This window comes from Filicampus tigris, chromosome 11 (assembly GCF_054856515.1).
Source record: "Filicampus tigris isolate MCC_2025a chromosome 11, RoL_Ftig_1.0, whole genome shotgun sequence".
NCBI classification, from domain to species: Eukaryota; Metazoa; Chordata; class Actinopteri; order Syngnathiformes; family Syngnathidae; genus Filicampus; species Filicampus tigris.
In genome coordinates, this window is record NC_141227.1 from 16768723 (window position 1) to 16785672 (window position 16950).

Consider the following 16950-nt stretch of genomic DNA (forward strand, 5'->3'; position numbering starts at 1 on the left):
AGCCGCTGATTGCCGTCTGTGATCTTTGCTCTTGTTCAAACATACAAACTGTTAGGAAAAGATGTAAAACGTGACACTTTGGGGGACGGTGGTGGCTGAAGACCCCCAGACATTTTGACCATGCAGGAATTTCCTTTTCCTCTTCAGTTGCTGCAGCTGCATAAATGGAGGAAAATTGACCAAAAGTGTATTTTTGATGAAACTGTACAGTCTAAAATGTGATTCAAACACTTACTTCTTGTGAATGGACTCGGTCCAAAAAGTCTGAATTTGTTGATAAGACAAAAAACAAATGACCACCATCTTCGGTGGTGAGGTCTTATGGTTCAGACTAGCACTCCCTCACGTAAAATAATTTAAATAGTCCAAAGCATACTAGGTGGTATATGCTACGTAGGGCTGCTCGATTAAGCGATTTTGAACCGTAACAGAATTTTCTGGATAAAACGATGTTAAAAACGTTCAAATCGGCACGTTCGATTTTGTTATTTTTGGTGTATCTAAGTGTAGCCCATTTGTACTTTCTGTATTGTGTTCTGTTTGTACATTCTCTTCGTATTTGTACTTTCTGTTACCCTTCTCTTCGTATTAAGATCTCTGTTTTCCGGTGGTTACTTCTGTGCTTGTCATGCGGTCACGTGAGTAGCGCGTTCAATCCAATTGCTGAAATGCGGAAGCAGTTGTCCGCTGGCCGAGGAGAAAGTGACACATCTGGGGGATTGTTTGCTGCAGGAGCCGACTATCCGAGCCGACTGCCGAGTGAGTGAGGAAGTGAAGTGGAGCGTATGCTCAACTGACGGAATTGGCCAGGTCGATGGAGAGCTAGGAGCCCAGGATTGAAACTTGGAAATTGCCTGGAATAGAACTGAACCATTCTGAATCATTCATGCTCTGGTCGGGCTGGTATGAGGCTGCATTTTAGCCAGCCGATCCCCTTCATTGAACTTAAATTGACTGGCATTTTGAGTTCAAAGAAAGAAAAATTAAGTTTAAATAAAAGACTCGTAATCGGAAAATCGGGTTTGAGAGAAAATAATCGGGATTTTCTTATTAGGCAAAATCGAACAGCCCTAATGCTACGTGTGCACAAATCTCGAGCACAAATCTCGTGTACAAGATTTTCACAAGGATATGTCAGACATGTTTTTCAATTGGCATTCCTCAGGGAAATGTTTCACTTTCTGGAAAATTTAAAACGCCACAATTTGTTACCTTTCTGTCATTGGAATGAGTCACAACACTTTTTTTTCCATTCACGGATAAAGTATTTAATACAATACAATGTTTGAGGTCCATTCATTTTCTGTCAGTATTTTTCCACTTCATGTTGGTGGAATATGCCCCCACAGTTTTGTCCATATGTTTACAATTTTTGGTGTCATGTACACATACAAAACTGGGCTCCTTCAAGTAACCTGTAGCATGACATATTTTGGAGAAGAGTTCATTAGGGAAATGTTAAGAGTTTCATTCATTTGATGAATAACTGTAACAAAACTCCATATGTTCACTTCTCTGAGGTGGATTATGCCCCAATACTTACAATATATAAGTGAATAGTGTCATATAAACCCATCTTATTCAGTGGCATGACACATTTTTGAGTGGGGTTCCTCAGGGAAACGTTTGAGGTCCATTCATTTTCTGTACAAATGAACAAAGTTGTCAGTTTTCTTCACTTCCTGCTAGTGGAATGTGCCCCAATACTTTTGTCTATGCAGCGTACATAGAAAATCATATTCGAAAGCCTTCTATTAGCTTCAATAGCCGCCTGAAAACAGCCAATCCCACTGTAAATGTCACGATAGAGACATGAGTGGAGATGACAGTCTAATAAATGATAAACAAGTGTTCGCCTGACCTAGTGTACGTGCGTCTGTGTGTGTGTCTTTGTTTGTGTGTGTGTGTGTGTTTGTGCCTTCGACATGTCAGCCGCTTGCTGACGAGAACGAGGAGCGACATGAGTGTTTAAAGCGCAAATATTTCCAAAGCCCGCGTTGCTCGTCAAAGATGTTGTCGAGGAGAAGAGGCGCTGCATTATTTAGCGGCCGTCGCATACAAACACATTTTTTTTCAACCCTTTTTGGACTTTTCATTTTTCATGCACACATACTCTATTTTCACCAAATATCCTTGTAACAACCATTTGTATCAAAATTATGAAGTCGTCTGACCCTCTGTTTAGTACATATGATTTTAATTTTAGAAGAAAAATTAATACTTAGTAATAGTATTAGTATTGTAATTTACAGAGCTGGGCACTTGACCCTTTTTTGCCGGTCCGTCCGCGACCCTCCACCCTTGACCTGGGTACCCCTCCGGCTGCGACCCCCCGCCCTTGTTCATAAAAATGATCACCCCCCGTCCCGTTTTGCCCCCCGGCCCCCCCCCCAAAAAAGTGTCCGTGATTGACACCGCCGCGGGAGAGATGCTAATGGCAGAGGCTTTTTAAGGATCATTAGCTGGCTAATTTACTCTTCGAACCCGCTGCGGACACGCTTCAAAATGCGCCACTAGTACATTACTACTTACCTAATTGCGTGTGCTTACTTCCATTGCGAGCCCCGGGGTTGGTTTTGTCGTATTGTATAATTGTTTGGGTCCAACAGATGGCCAGAAGTCGCATTCAACAAGTTACTTATTTATTTTCCACACTTCCCTTCGTTCACGGCCTTCAAAATAAAAGTATACCAGCAAACCACTGTACACCGCAGGTTTGTGACGGCGTATTTCCGGAAGTAGGAAAGATGCCAGAAGAAGTGCATGAACTCCACCTTGATGTGCCAGCATCATACTTGAGTGCTGCGCGCAGGTTAATATACTACCGGACACAAGTTGTTTTGAAACAGTTGAGTTCCAAGTCGGGGGGCGTCGCTTCAAAAAGACAGCGACAACAGTTGTCGCTCGTGCCGAGGCGGGAGTAGAAAGAAGCCTAAAAAGAAGCCACCGAGTAGGCTGAGATGAAATTTGGCTGCCTCGCGAGCACGTCACACGCATGAGGGCCGATTAGTGGGCCGGACTAAAATCCACTTCCGGCCATGCTTAGTCCAGCCCTTTTTAAAAATTTGTCAGCCAAAAAATGGTCCGACCGGTCCGGCCCAGGGACGGACTGCCCAGCTCTGGTAATTTATTAAAACATACAGTAATAATATTTAAAATAGAATATAAAGAACTAAATATGAAAAATCTGGATTTCATGCATTCATTGTGCTGGTCCTTCTGCCATGCCGGCCTTGGCGGATAGTGGGCAGCAGAATCTAAACATTGAAATAAACTTGAAAGAGATGGTCACAACAGCTCGGTAAACTGCAGTAAAATTTGTCATTTTTTGCATTAGATTATAATATCTACAACAAATCATGCATTGCATGTTAGTTTTAAGCTCAAATACCTTCCCAAGGCAATGCGATGAGGTTGTTTTAAACACAACATATATTTTATGTTTAGTTTGACGGGTAACAATAAAAACAAAACATACAGGTACATACATTAATGTCATGTACAGTTGCATTTTCAAGATTCCAACCACTACCACCATTTCTCTTGATTTAACATACTCGTGAATCTAAAATGCACACGATCACCTTCAAATTCCACCTGGTGAAGCGAACGAGTGATGAAAGACGAGCGCAACGCCATGTCAATAGGTGGGAAACGAGACAAACATTTGCAGGTTGTAAGCGGCAGATTTTTTTTTAAACATTGTGTGGGCGTTAAAAAGTCTTTTTGTGAACATCTTAAACAACCCCTCCTCCTCCTTGTCTTCTTCAAGTCTCACAGCAGCAACTTCTAACAGCATTGGTAACGTTGCGTTTATTAGACTCCACTTAGAGATAAACACAAATACAGAAGGAAGTGGAGTTTTTAAAAGAGATTAACTGCATTAGCAACAAGCCAAAATGGGATATGAATTAAATGATTTCTAACAGATTTCAACTAGATCTCCTGAGGGCAACAAATCGCATTTTTCTTCTTGCTAGATGTTGTATATTCTTTAAAAAAAAAAGTCATATTTTCCTCTGAGGAAGATGTAATATTTATGTATGTTACGTAAGGTTTCTTTTAATGAAATCTTAATATTCATGGAATAAAGTTGATTTTTCTTCCCAATAAAAAATTACCGGTAATAATGGGAATAAAGTCATTAAATTAAATTAATCCATTAATCGACAACTAATACATTTTTGTATCATTGATGGATCATTTAGAGACCTAAAAATGGTCAAAGAATGTCACCATCTCAACACTAAATATTCTCATATTTCTGTAGACCTCTATGAAAGAGGACTGAAACGCTGAGAACACTGGGGAACACAAATTTTTGTTTAGTTAAGTCTGACAGCTGTTTTGACCTAATTTTTGGGTGCGGAATCCAAAAAGGATCTAAATTTTTCCTCTATCATGTCAAGTTTTTGAGCTATATATATATATATATATATATATATATAAGACAGCACCAATCATTTAAATCAATCCCATGCTATATTTGTTTGTGGATATTGGTAGTACTGACCTATTGGGAGCTGCACACACCTCTCACTGCAAGTTGCCACAGAAGTGTAGATGAGTCCAGTTGTAAAAAGATGGCAAGTTTTACTACAGCTAATAAGTGGAATTTTGCTGGTCTGGTAAACTGTATATAAAAAAACTTGACATACCAGAAAAAACTGACAGTGATATTATTGTGTTGAATCAAACTTAGACCTTTATACACATGTGATACTGGAAAACAATGATCAGCCCGCTGAAAAATATACAAATATTTAGGAGTAAAGTCGATGTTTTTAAAGATATTTTTTAAAGAAGAAAAGTAATAATACAAGCATGAATGCTTGGCAGTGTCTTTCAAGATAAAATTTTATGTATTTTATGTGTTTTAGAAAAATAATTATGAGGTGAAAGGCTTAGAGATTCAAGAGAAAAAAAAGTCCCAATATTACAAAAATAATTCTCTTTTGTGACCATCTTCAACAACCCCTCCACCTCGTCTCTGCATTGCTCATTGTTCACCGTCTCCCAGCAGCAACTTCAAACAGCATCAGTAACGCTGCATTTATTGGCCTCTGTTTGGAGATAGACACACTTTCAAATGCAGCATCACAGCTGAGCACAGACTTGCAAATACACCAGGAAACGCAGCTTTTCAAAATAGATAAAGCTGAATTAAAAACTACTAGCCTACCACTGATAAATGAATTCTCAAAATGATTTCCAACAGTTTTTGCTCTTCTGAGCGGGATTGCATCAATACAAAAAAGTCCACCAAAAATTGTAGCTAAAAAGTACATTTTTTAGATTGAAAAAAGCAAGTCCCGAGACAACAACTTTTTAAATGAATATTCAATATTTATATTCACGAAATAGTTTTTTTTAAAGATGAACAGCGGAATTTTATATATCGAAAAAAGTCATATGGTAATCATATCACGTTTTTATAAGGTCACATTTTTTCAAGATAAAATTATACAGTACTTTAGAGGTATTCTAAATAAAAGTCATAACGAGACATTACAAAAATTATTTGGCTCTTTTTTTTTTTTTTTTACATAAAATTTGTATTGTAATTGTAATGAGGAAAAATCACAATTTTAAAATAGAACGTCCAATCCTTCTAGATACACAGTCTTATACTTTTGAAAAAAGAGTAATGATAGTGAGAATACAGTTCCTTTTTTTCACTAAGAGGTTATTCATTTTCAAGAAAAAAAAATCACAATTTTCAAGATGAATGTCATTGTATTCAGAAAAAAGTATTTTCCCCCAAAAAGTAACATGTTTTCATACCCCCAAAAAATCATAATATTCAAATAACAGTAGCATTTTTTTTTAATTATGAAATAAAAAACCATTTATCTGCTACATTTTAAAAATAGAAAACAATACATCATTTTGATGATGCTGTTGCCTATATGCATATCAAACTCTCCCAAAGACATTATAGAATTAATCCTTTTTTTTTTTTTAACTAGATGTTAACGTTTTCATGTAACAACACAACATGCTACTTGACCAACATTGCATCATCCATCTCAAGCACAGCCAACACAAGAAGACTTCCTACAATTGGACCAAACTCCATCTCTAGTGGATGAACCAAATATGCACATTCTCTCATTCAACCCCCCCTGGACTCCCCAACTTCAACCCCCCCCACAACATTAACCCAAACCCCATTTATCACCCATACTCAACAACTCCATCATCCCTGCGGCAATATTTCACATTACCATGTATGTCATTTTTTTTTACTTGTGCGTACACACATGCACACACGCGCACACACGCATTATGTAGCTCTCAGTCATGCGGGCTGACACATCCTAATAGATGTTACTTTGTGCCACACTTAAGTCAGACAAGTACAGTAGACAAGCAAGTGTACACACGCGCGCACACACTCGCATACACACACATGTCTAAAGGCAAACAATGTGGACAGCGAGCCTGCTATTTTTAAAGGGCGCACTTCACAAGATATCATCTCCTCATCATTCGTCCTCAGGGATTTTTGGCTATTTACACAATACACACACACACACACACACACACACATGCGCGCACGCGCAACCCTACACGCACAGGCATGCGGTCACACAGATGCATTCACAGAGTCATTTTTTGGGGGGATAAATAAAACAAAAGTATAATTTTGGGGGAAAAAATGGTTTGTCAAATAAGTATAAAACAATCTACTTTTTTAGAAATAACATGTAATGTAATGTAAAGTACTTTTTTCAAGAAAAAAATGATAATATATAATAACACAATATAACAATGAAAAGTTTTGTTCATTTGCTGCCTTAAAAGTTGAATTTATTTTTCGATAAAAAGTTATCTCCTCAAGATAAGTCGTAATATTATCAAAATGATGTTTTTTATACAAACAATCCAATATTATAATGAAAATAACTATAATATTAGGATAATAAAGTCAGATTTGGGGGATTTAGGAAAAAATAGATTGAAAGTTTTCTATTTTTGAGAAAAAAGTCTTTATTGGAATGTATTTTGGGGATGATAAAAAGCTGTTTTACAATATTTAAGTCCAATTATTTAAAGGGTCATGAAGATCATAAAATTAGGACAATCAAGCCATATTTTTTCACACACACACACACACACACACCCACACACACCCACACCCACACACACATGCACACACATGCATGCACCAAGCCTTGTCCACTGTATCAACATTGATATTCCCCAACATAATAGACATGTTGTAACACTTGACGTGCCGTATGGACGCTAAAGGCCAACTTTTATGTCCCCCCTCCCCCCACCCTTTTTCTTCTTATTCAGTATTCCCTGTTCCTTGTCTGCAGGCCAAATGGCCAGCCAACCAGCCAGCACGTGATGATGCAAGCGACAGCCAAGCGGCGGCAAGAATCAGCTGAAAATCATCTCAGCCCGCAGTTGTGATCTTAATCCTCCTTACCAGATCACACTGGGAGCTACATGAATATTCAATAAACCGCTGCTGGAAGGGTTTTGGTTAGCTGTGCCATTAATTCACGATACAACAGTGCAATCTGTTGATTTATATTGTGCAGGGTAGCAGTAGCCATAAAAAACTGGCCATGTGTACCGACCAATCATGATGGGCTATTGCCAAACACTTTATAACGTGCCCAAGGAGGGTAAGTGTACCGGCCAATTGTGACTAGTGTAGACCAGAGAGCACTACTAGATTGTCTTGAACAGTGGGTTAGCATCACGAGTACAGCTCTAAATTGGTTTGACGTCTACCTCCACCAGGATATTTTTCCGTATCTGTAGGCTGGGCCTCTTCATCCCTTTCCATGTGTCTTTTGTTGTCCCCCAGGGATCCATTCTGGGTCCCGTCCTTTTCTTGCCTTTACATACTCCTCCTAGACAACAGCAACAGAAAATTCATTATCTATTCCACCCTTTGCAAATGACTAAAAACTGTACATCACACATAAATCATGCAACTCCATGCAGCTTTTTTTAGACTGTTTGGAAGAAATTACAATCTAGAGAGCAAATAATGATGACCAAACTGACGTCATTGTCTTTGGCTTTTCGAAATCCCCAAATTCCAAGCAACCTTGGTCCAACTGCTCCCCACCCCCACGTGAAACATAATCATGCAGTGAAAGTTTAGTCAGACTCGCTGACCATTTAAAATAGAGGCAGACCGGCCTATAGATGGGGTACTATTTTTTTACCCCCCTGGAAAAAAAGGCGACTGACGGATGACGGAATGGTACTACCCACGCTGCAGACGCATGACGAATAACGGACGCTCAAATTTTAGTAAAATGCCCAGCTCTGGTAAATGTCTTAAGTTTGGTCTTTTGTATGGCGCAAACTGCACCACCCAAACTCAAGCTCAAAGCACACCTTTCACACTGTTTTAAATGTCTTACCCTGGTTAGTCTGTGATTAACTGTTTTTGTCTCTTGATGCAATTTTCAGTTTATGATTGGCAAATGTATCTACTACTGTATTTCACCTATTCACTTTTGTTCTTACTGCTTTTATTTTTCTTAGCTAATGCAAAATTTAGATCACTTTTGTTGAGTGTGAGATGTGTTTAAACATGCTCTATAAATAAACTTTACTTACTTACAGAGGAGAGGAAATGTACCGACCAATCACAATGGGCCATAGTTCACCTCTTTTCAGCATGCGAGAAGAGAGGAAGTGTACAGCCCAATCGTGCCGGGCCATAGCCCACCGCTTTTAAGTTTGAATTTCACAGCTGTCGGGCTAATCAGGGAATATGGATGTTTCTCAGAGTAGAATCCACTGAGGGACTGTTGGTCCTGTTCTTCCGGGCTTGAGATACAACATTGTGTTTTGATTAGAAGGAGTGAAGCTCTGTCAGGTTTGGCTATGAAAGTGGCTCCTTGCGGCTGGGGGGAAAAAAAAGGAAAAAAAATAAGTGTCGCATTCGACATTCTCCTCATTCGCCTCGTTCCTGCCGCGTCTGGCTGGCGGTCCTTGATGTCGGCCTCCCGGTGGTCCTCCTGCCGTCCCGCCGCCATCCGGGAGAACATCAACCGCTTTCTTACATGTCAGCCAGCCAGGACGTCGTTTGGAGTTTTTTTTTTTTTTTTTTTTTTTTTAGTTAAGTAGGCCATGAGCGCGGCGAGTTGTAGCGCGAACGCAGAGGAGGCAAAGCACTGGGTAAACAAGAGATCTTCCGTCATGTTTGCCATGTCGCGTTTGATCGACGCGGGGACGGACGTCATTCTTCGCAGAGACAGATGACACGCTCAGCTCGTCACTCCCTTGGTTTTCCTCCAGGAATTGTTCAAATGCGTCAATGTTAACTCTATTATTTAAACCTATCTTCTATTAATGTCCAATTCAAGTGGTTTTGATGCTCAAAAGTGACACACGTCAACTCTTCGTCCTGTCAGATTGTCACTTTTCCCTAGCTTGTCTGTCTAAAATGACACTTAAATACACACAAATGCATGGCGGGAATTAAGAAGTTCCCAAAGACTGATGGAGAGTGAACAAAGAGATGACAGAAACTGAACCATGCCATAGAGATCTGAATTTCTACAATCAACCATTAAAAGATATTGTATTTTTAGAGCTAGGCATCGCCTAACCGCCACCAAGTTCCTGTCTGCATATTTAATCGACGAACGTGGTCCCGGTCGGTCCGAGTCAGCCAAACGACATCAAGAACGGACTTAACCTCTACCACGTCACATGCAGGTGACGGCGTGTCTGCCCGTGCGGCACCTGCGCGACGTGAAGATTACGTTCTCGACACTGATTGGCGGTCGCCGACGAGGGATTGACCGGGATCATGTGGGTCGATTAAATATGCAGAACGGAATGCGTTTGCGGTTAGGCGATGCCCAGCTCTGCATATTTTGTATATCCACATCCGGTGGAAGAAGAACTAGCCATAGGCGTAGCCCACTGCTCATAAACGTGTCAGAGGAGTGGAAGTGTTCCGACCAATAATTCCGGGCCATAAACCACCGTCAATCCATCAAAGCTTTTCTGAAAGATGTTTCTGATTTTTAATGCCAGAAATTATTTTCCTGACTCCTAACTAGACTGAAACCATGTGGTAGGGATTGGAAATTGAACTTTCAAGCATAACTGATAGAGTTATGGTTGTGGAAGAAGAAATAGCCATATCGCAACTTTCAAGGAGGCCAGACGAGTGGAAATGTCCCGACCAATCATGCTGAGCATAGCTCGCCGCTTTCAAGAGCACCAGAGGAAGGCAACGGTACTTTTATGACAAATGTTTCTGACTTTGAACGCCACCAATTGATTTCCCAACACCTATCCAAATTCGAACAATCCTGTCGAGATTGTATAACGTATTTAAAAATGAATCTCTGAATTCACCGTTCAGGGTCTTCGAGATGTACTTATGCCTTGTACATATATGAGCCACCTCTGTGACTGTGACATTTGGAATGAACTAGTTGCATGGCGCGACCTCTGGGGAGAGGAGCTGATGAAAAGTCTTGTTTTTGCACAATCCAACCACTTCTCCTACTTTGCTCTAAGCGGAACAACTATCTTGCTCTGTATGTGTGCGTGCGTGTGCACGCGTGTGTGTGTGAAAGTTGATGCCTCGAGGGTTCGCTCCAGAGTTAATTGCCTGCTCGTTGCACCTCCCACAGCGTCAGTGATTTTCAACGAGCTTTTCCAAACCTCATCATGGTGACTTTGTGGGACGAAAAGCAGATTACTTAATCAGTCTCTTAATCCCGCCCACCCGCAGGCTCTGATTGGGCAAGGGTGGCAACATCCATCAAAGTTCCGGAACCAACACAATGTGACACCTTTTTTGGGGGGGTTGGAGGGAGAAGTAAATTAAAAGGAATTACCAGGAAGAATGATTTGCAGAAGGGCTTTGAAGTGACACGAAAAACGCAAATCAAGATGCTAAACTAATGTAGCATACAATTCATAGATGACAGCACTGAGTAGAAAGACTATTGGCTCTCCATTTACTTTTACAACTATTCAAATGCAAAAAGCCATAGTTCTAGCATGTTGCTAGCTTAGTTATCTTAGCATAATGTTAACAATAAGAAAGCTATAGCTATACGCTAAAAAAGAGAGTACCATTATTTTACGATTATTACAAGGCAGTATGGCTTTGATGTTTCAATCAACCATAACAAGTGACAGTATTAGAATTATTCAAAATAAAAGCTGACCATGACGCTAGCCTCGTTAGTATAGGAAGCCATGACATTAGCGTTTTGGGCTAACAAGTACATATTATTTTAAAGAGTAAGTCAACCCAAACATGTTCTATGCAAGCCCACTAATTAAAACAGGGCATTCTGATAAATATTGTGTTTGTGGAATAAGTGTTAATCCACCCGTTTTTGTTCATCTCTGGGGGCGGCCATTTTGTCTTCTGTTGACTGAAAATGACATCACAACTGCTCACAACGACCAATCACGGCTGACCTGTTTTCTGAATCTGAGCCTGCAACAAAAAACAAGTGCATTTTGCTGCTTAACTTATATTCCACAAACGCAAAATTAATCAGAATGCCGTGTTTCAACTAGTGGACCTGCTGGGAACATATTCTGGAAAAAAATATGTTTGGGTGTACTTCATCTTTACGTAACAATGTTAACATGCTATCTACTATTACAATCATTTAAAATAAAAAATAAGAAAAAACAGCATTGGGCTTTCGGGGGTACGTTTTTTTTTTTAAAGAAAACAAACAAAAATGTCGATGCACTGTGATTGGCCCAAAGATCAAAGCCAACTAACCAAAAGATGGGTCATGACATGTCACTCAGTCTGAGCGCTTTCTTTGAAGAGCACTCTAGGGAAGAAACATGTGTTGTGTATTATGAGAACACAACAACATCATTTAGGCATGCACTTATCCACTCTGGGAATTTCAAAGTCAATATTTGTTTTCCCCTTTTTCCTTTTTTTTGTTTCTTTTACCCGACGACACACAAGGCGACAATTTGTACAGAAAAAAATGAGTCTGGAGGGGGGAAAGGCGGAGTGAGACAGCATGATATTTTACTAGAAAAATGCACACCCAAACACACGCAAACACACTCCGGCACACCCACACAAACACTTTCACACAAACACAACCCAACAACCCCCCTTGTGTGTGTGTGTGAGTGAGTGATATTACTATAACTATGTAGGGGTGTGTGTGGGTGTGTGTGGGTGCATGTGTAGGTGTGTGTGTGGTAGGGCGTCGCTCTCATCTCATTTACCAGTTTAGACAAGATCTCTGTCTGACACACACGCACACACGTGCACGCATACACACGTACACACACCCGCACGCGCACACACAGCCGCCTCATGTGATGAAATCTCTGTGGATTATCCCCAATAACCTGTTTAACTTAATCCTTATCGCAAACACATGAATAATAAATCCACTCCTCCTCTCCCCTCCCTCCTTCCACTCTCTCACCTTGCTCTCCATCACCCTCCCCTCCTTCTTTCCTTGCGTCCCTCCCTCCCTCCCCCCCCCCCCCCTCTCTCTCTCTCTCTCCCTCACACACTCGCGCCATCGTTTCTTCCAAGCGCACCCCCCCCCCCCAAAAAAAAAACTCACTGTTACTGCTTGGTTGTGGTGGTCTTTCCCTCCAGGACAGGAAGACGAACAGTAGCAGGACTGGACACAATAACAGGAAGAGGAAGTGGGCAGTGACCTTTTTCCTTGCTTTTTTTTCGAGGGGGGCGAAAGACGTTAAGGGTAAAGTACAATCTAAGGGGAGGAGAGGAAGGAGGAAGAGAAGGAGGAGAACCTGTTGGTGCTCCCAAAATATTCGCCAGTTGCTCTCTGGGAGTGTGTTTGGCAGGGTGGTCAGACGCTGGTCATCACTTCACTTGGAGGATTCTGAGTCTTGGAAGGAAGGTTGGGAAGAAATCAATTCTACGTGAGGAACCATACGGGATTGGGAAGGATTCACAAAGGAATCAGAAAGGATTCCGTGGTCTCGGACGCTCCAGCACTGAGAGGTAAGAGTTTGATTCTGCTCATGGGACAATTTATTAGGTACACCAGCGCAGCCTGTCGGGATCCGATGCCAACATTTTGCCCTTGATGTTGTATATTTTACAATATTGTGCTAATTAAAAAAAATTGTGAAGCAGAGATTTGGTGGTAATTGGACTCATGTGACACTATTAGGCAGCCCTTCACAATCGAACGACAAAAAAAATCCCAAATAATATCCTGGTTTCCCCATTAAGAGCCAACAGTCGAAACTTTTTCAAAAATTACGTGCTACTCATCTGATTTCACTCATGGGACACTCCATTAGGACACAGAAATTCAGACTTTAGTCACATGAAAAGCCCCAAATCTTCATCATACATCATAAAATCAAAATATTTAGCCAACGATAATGCAGGGATTATGTGATCGTTTCACTCTCAGGACGCTTTATTAGGTACAGCTGTATAATCTAATTAGAACCAACACAAAATTTCAAAGGTCTAGTTTTTTGTAATAGTTTTTTGTTTCAATATTTTTGCTTGTGGCATGCTAACATTATGGTATTATTCCGCAAATTTGGCGCTCATAAAAACAAAACAAACAAATACAAATAACTCAATCTTGGATGGCAGTTAATTCTAGGTACTAATGTAGTTCCTTGGGCCCCAAGATACCACAAGATGGCGCCGCATCAACATTTCCTATTAGACATGGCTTTGGCCTGAGAAAAAAAAAATAGATGGCTGAATATTTCGGCAATCATTGAAGGATATGCTCCCTAAAAAATGTGAATAGGCAAATTTGTGAATGTCAAACCACGAATATGCAGGCATTCACTGTAATGAGTCTAATGACACTTCAGAAATTTTCTTTCACTCATGTTAGACAATTTTATATATGGTCTTGTTTCTTCTTGGAACCATTTCAACCTAATTCAAAATGGAAAAGTCTTGTTTCTTTGCCTGAATCTAGCCAGTCAGTAGACTATGTATTGCCATCTCATGAGACAGGAAGTTTTAAACCATCTTCCAAATGCAGTATCTACACAATTTATTTCTCCCTCACCTCTATGGATTTGCATCCCAGAGGGAGACGGAGGTGATTTGATTTGTTGTTCCCCAGGTCGGAAGCCATCCATGCAACTAAAGCCACTGGTCTAATTCCTGGAGAGGCAAAGATGGGGTGGAAAAAAAATCTGGGAAAATCCTTTGGGTGCCATCTGGGAGACTTGCTTGTCCCGCCGTTACACACATGCACGCGCACCCACGCACATGTACAGACACGCGGGCATGATTAGAAGCATTCATTCATTCATTCAGATGGATGTCAGAGTGCTTGACAAGCTGTCCAGCTGTGACGATGGCGGTTCGGCAAAAGTTGCCTGCTGATTGCTTCAGGAAAGATCAACGTTGATTTAGACTGACATTTTGTATACATAATAATGAGCATAATAATAATAATAATAATAATAATAATAATAATAAATACATAAATAAATAATAGCAATAAATAACAAATTGTAACTCAAAATTATATTGTAAAATATAATTTCTTATCCGTTCTTACATCTTTGTGATTTCGCAAAATGTCACCAGTCACGGCGAAAGTAATGTTCCAATTGAAAGTATGAATAAATATGCCAAGAACACACAGAATACTTGGATGTTATTCTTGTCACCTATCTTAAACCAAAGATGTACTGGTTGTTGACTTGTGAAGGCTTGGCTAAGAAAATATCCCAAGATGCATTTCGTGCTGCTACCAGGGAAATACGTCAGAGTCGGAGGGATACTTAAAGAGTACACTGCCACTCCAATTTACAAAGAGGCTTGCGTTCTTAGGAATAGGTTCTCGCGTACCTTCTTAGAAAGACTGTACTTTGCGAGTTGACCAGACTGTACTCTGTAATTTTCCTTATGAGAGACCGCCATGGTCTCCACCTGTGGCCCATTTGCTGTATAGGCGGACGTATACCCTTGTCCTTTGTCAGATAATCTCGCACCCTACCACGCTTTGACCCAGCCCATGTTGCTTGACCTTTTTCATGCTACAGAGAGTCCATGCCTTTTTGTTCCTTGGCTTCCTAAGTTAGTTTTTCCCCCAGTTTTTGCTGTGACCTTTTGTTTCTACTGAGATTCTAAGTTGTTACATGTGTATTTTTTTCCAGCTTTGCTACGATCTTTAGTTGATACTTTCGGATCCCTGTTGAACACTCAATAATTACACTGTCATCTTTGAAACCTGTGGATGGTGCTTTTATGTATCCGTTTTTGCATTATTGTCAAAAGAATTCTTACCCTCCAAGAAAGTATTTAATGTGTTTCCGATGGAGGGTTAGCTCACACTATAGTATTATATACCAGAAGACGCTGACCGACGTGTCTAATAGGTGTGGAATCTGACAGGGATCAAGGAGCATTTCCTCCAAATCGCTCCAAACTATAAGTTGACTATAATGACGTCCATTCAATTGCCGAAAGTCGGTCTCAAGATGGATCACCATTATTCTCACCAGCATTCTGCACAGCGAAAATTCTCAGTTCCATTCATGGGCCGTAATTGGCCTCCATTAAAAGCAGACCGAGGCCGTCAATTATGCCCTGATGACGGCCAGCTATTAGTATCAGAGCAGACGCTGACATTGCCGCGGACAACGTCCACTTGACAGAGCACACTGTGAGTGTGTGTGTGTGTTTGGTTGCACATGCTGGTGGGACTCGCAAGCAGACAGATTGTTAGAAGCTGCTATGTGATTAAACCTGTTTTAATCTCAACACACACATACATACAGTTGTCGGAGGGTAAAAGTGGAGCTGTGTCAAAAGCAGCTTTTACAACCAAAAACAGGACTGACAAAAAGCAACACTTTTACTTTGATTTGGTTTTGGAACAGTGCCAGCTAACACTGTCAAAACTTATTTTAGATGATAAATGTGCACAAAATTGAGTTGAATCCATTGAATCAAAATTGAGTTGAGTACATTCTGCCATCTAGTGGAAGAGCATTTAATTGCTCTGCCTGTCACTATATGTCGCTGGCAAAGATATGAGCAGTGAACGCTATTTGAGTATTTAAACGTTTTCTACTGTGTTGAACAGCATGTGAGATGGCAAAGTTTTATGTGGTTTTGTTTGCTGGTGTTGCAAAAAGTAGGTCAGCATCGTCTGCCACTCACTGGCAGCGAGGACTGAAAGCGTGTTGTCGTTGTGGTTGTCTGCATGCACACGTGCACGCCACAGCCGCCGCCTGCGGACAACGCTCAGATGTAATTACAGATATTCCTGGAACCTGTTTATTCTTTCGACACCTCTGTGGGAAATAAGGTGAGGAGGGTTTTTTTTTTGTGTATGAAATTAATGAGACCTTAATCACCACACAAAGTGTGAAAAGAAACGCAGCTGATGCAACAGCACAGGTGCAAAATCTCTCAACACGTTACCATAGATAGATACATAGGCTATACCCTACTAATGATATTCTTATTAAAAAATGAACAACAACTTCATGAGAACTATGAGAAAAAGTTAATTACTGCATTGTATGTAAACGGCACTATTAATAATTCAAATACAGCACATGGGACCCCTGCATTTCAGATTTTGTCGTTGGTACTATTCTCCTCTTTTGCTGTTAGCACAGGCCAATGAACTATTTTGAAATGAGCCGAGGATCTTCATTTAGACAAAAAAAGTTGTGCTTTGCTACCATTTTGCAGCATTGGTGCCAATTAAGGAACTAAATAGAAGTGAGTTGAGGAACTTCATTTAGACAAATGTGCTTTACCACCATCTTGCGGCACCTATAGGTGCCAATGAACTGTGTTGAAGTGTGTTGAGGAGCTTCATTTAGACAAAAACGTTGTGCTTTGTTTCTGTCTTGTTTCATCTTCAGGCAATTCTTAACCTTTTGGGGGGGCGGTGGAGGTGGGGGGGGTCAACCAAATAAAACTTTAATAAATTAAAACTAATCATATCAGATGTGAAAGTAAAT

General features: G+C 40.5%; 1 protein-coding gene and 1 long non-coding RNA gene across 2 annotated transcripts in view; one reads left to right on the top strand and one right to left on the bottom strand.

Moving 5' to 3' along the window:
- The window catches only part of LOC147139950 (uncharacterized), an 89770-nt gene that overhangs the window by 17395 nt on the left and 55425 nt on the right, over positions 1 to 16950 (bottom strand). The window contains exon 5 of the long non-coding RNA XR_015088582.1: positions 7753 to 7874. This is a non-coding gene — a long non-coding RNA (uncharacterized LOC147139950). The remainder of the gene's footprint in view (positions 1 to 7752; positions 7875 to 16950) is intronic.
- Positions 12586 to 16950, top strand: part of cdh5 (cadherin 5) — a 32046-nt gene continuing 27681 nt past the window's right edge. The window contains exon 1 of the mRNA XM_086044608.1: positions 12586 to 12979. The gene's annotated coding sequence lies outside the window, so the exon portion shown is untranslated. The remainder of the gene's footprint in view (positions 12980 to 16950) is intronic.